The 2,500-nt window shown below is 63.6% G+C and overlaps 1 non-coding gene across 1 annotated transcript; it reads left to right on the top strand.

The window, feature by feature from the left end:
* Positions 1–1,636: 1,636 nt before the first annotated feature.
* LOC140475577 (5.8S ribosomal RNA) lies at positions 1,637–1,790 on the top strand. The gene has a single exon (XR_011960094.1). It is a non-coding gene; the product is annotated as a 5.8S ribosomal RNA (ribosomal RNA).
* The last annotated feature ends 710 nt before the right edge of the window (positions 1,791–2,500 follow it).

The following is a 2,500-nucleotide window of genomic DNA, read 5'->3' as shown; positions in this document are numbered from 1 at the left end:
AGAGCTCGTCGGGGTAGCAGGCCCTGCAGCCGTGGTCACCGCCAAACCCCCACAACTCGAGCAAGTGAAAAAAAAAAGTAACAAATAAGAAAGGATCGTCGGCTTGGGGGTACGCCCGTTTCCGTTTCAACTTGTCTCGCGAGGGTGGTTTCGGGGCCAGCAGGAGAGCTCGTCGGGGTAGCAGGCCCTGCAGCCGTGGTCACCGCCAAACCCCCACAACTCGAGCAAGTGAAAAAAAAAAGTAACAAATAAGAAAGGATCTCTGTCGGCTTGGGGGTACGCCCGTTTCCGTTTCAACTTGTCTCGCGAGGGTGGTTTCGGGGCCAGCAGGAGAGCTCGTCGGGGTAGCAGGCCCTGCAGCCGTGGTCACCGCCAAATCGCCACAACTCGAGCAAGTGAAAAAAAAAAGTAACAAATAAGAAAGGATCGTCGGCTTGGGGGTACGCCCGTTTCCGTTTCAACTTGTCTCGCGAGGGTGGTTTCGGGGCCAGCAGGAGAGCTCGTCGGGGTAGCAGGCCCTGCAGCCGTGGTCACCGCCAAACCCCCCACAACTGTTGGGCGCCTACCTGCGCGGAGGGCAGGAGGACACTTTCCGATTTCAAATCTCCGTTTGCCGAGTCCACCCCGAACGCACGCGGGCGGGCGGGTTCGCATCACCCTTCGTCACAAGGGGCGAAGCCCGTTCCACCGTCTCGTCAGTAGTGCCGACCGGTCTGTGATCGACGAGGGGAGCCACACCAGGTCCGGCCCCTGCTGCTTGGCGGCACCGCGTCGTCGGGAGCTCGCGACAGACGGAGGGTTTCGGTGTACTCTCCAGCCACGGGAAACGAAGCCGGTGATGCAGGCGCCGGTCTTTCGCTCCCAAATCGGCTGGGTTTACATCGTTGCTATCTAGTCACGCTCCCTTCAAACCCGACGGGGTACCTATTCCCCTCACCCGTCTGTGCGTATACAGCCTCTTTGCACTTGCGGGATGGGGGTGGTGGTTTAAAGACTCTCGAGTTGCCGCCCGTCGGTCTCCGAGCTCCGTGCAGTAGTGATCCCCAGCGAACTGCCAGCAGGGCGAACGAGCGATCCCGCTCTCGGTCGGGGCGCCTGGCGTCGATCGGTGGTCGGTGGCTTGCGGGCAAGCTGCGCTGTGAGTGTGGGAACGAGTATGACGAGCCGTTGCCGCGACTCCCAGTCCACCTCGGCGGTGGCTGGGCCGGGCGGGCGTCTGCTCGGGCGAGTGCCGCCCCCGCCTCCTCGCAGGAAGTCCGCTCGCCGACACGCCGCCACGTGCACGCGTCAGTGACGCTGCCGAACCGATGGCCGGTGCCCGTTCCCGCCTCTGCTTTTCCTAGGGCAAAGCTGCTGCACGCCTCGTGATACTAGGCGGGCGACATGGTGGCGGTGATCCTGCCTCCGTCGCTGCGGTGCGTTGGGCACGCATCGCCTCTTGGGCGCCCTGTCCTCCTCCCCCCAATAGACGTATTGTTTCTTGCGGGCCGCACCAGGATGGTGCTCCCCATCGCTTCACGCCACCCTGCTCCGCCCGCACGCCGGCGTGCAGGTGGCTGTAGCTCAAGGTGGGGAGCGTATGTGCGGTCCGGGTCGCTTTCCTCTGGCGAGGGAGAGACCTAAAACAAACTCAGACAACTCTTGACGGTGGATCACTCGGCTCGTGCGTCGATGACGAACGCAGCTAGCGGCGAGAATTAATGTGAATTGCAGGACACATTGATCATCGACACTTTGAACGCACTTTGCGGCCCCGGGTTCTTCCCGGGGCCACGCCTGTCTGAGGGTCGTTTGGCAATCAATCGCACTCGCCTTGGCTGGCGAGAGCGCGGCTGGGGTGTCGCAGAGGACCCGTCCTCTTTGTCCCCCTAAGTTCAGACTCCGGAGCCCTCCGGCGTCGGAGCGCTTGGCCTTTTCCCCCCCACCCTGCACATTCCTGTTCGTCAGGCCTCGACGCCATCCCCCCGCCGGGGAGCGCGGCCTGGCGTCCGTCTGTGTCGTGGCAGTGGGGCCAGCACGGCTGTCACTCGGTCCCAGAATGGCTGTCGGTGGTTCACACTGTGTGTGTGTGCCAACCCTCCTGGTCTCTGGGACACGGAGCTGCCACGAAGTGTTGAGCCTCCAGTGGGGGGTCTGCCTAAGCTCTGCACGTCCGCATTGGGTCCGTCTCTCGGTTGGCTGGCAGTGGAAAGAGTGAGGGAGCCGCGGAGGTCCGGTGCTGGTGCGCCGCCGGCCTGACCGTGGAGCTCGCCGGTTTGACACGCTGACCCGACTCGATGGTTGATCGATTGAGAGTGCTGGGAGCTGCAGGCCGCCCGCGGCTGCAGGCCGCCCGTCTCGTGGTTCGTCCTCGGCCTTAAGTGGCCGGCGGGGCGTCTGATCCTGTCTCCCCTTGCTGGCGCCGAGTGCCTGGCCGAGGGAGGAGGTTTTCGTCGAACGCTGTGACTTGGACGGTCGCACGCGCGTGGATCGCTGGCTCTTGGCTCTCCCGTTCAGTCGC

The sequence above is a fragment of the Chiloscyllium punctatum genome, unplaced genomic scaffold, assembly GCF_047496795.1.
Source record: "Chiloscyllium punctatum isolate Juve2018m unplaced genomic scaffold, sChiPun1.3 scaffold_1819, whole genome shotgun sequence".
NCBI classification, from domain to species: Eukaryota; Metazoa; Chordata; class Chondrichthyes; order Orectolobiformes; family Hemiscylliidae; genus Chiloscyllium; species Chiloscyllium punctatum.
Note: the sequence above shows the minus strand (reverse complement) of the source record. Positions and strands in the feature narration are given on the sequence as shown.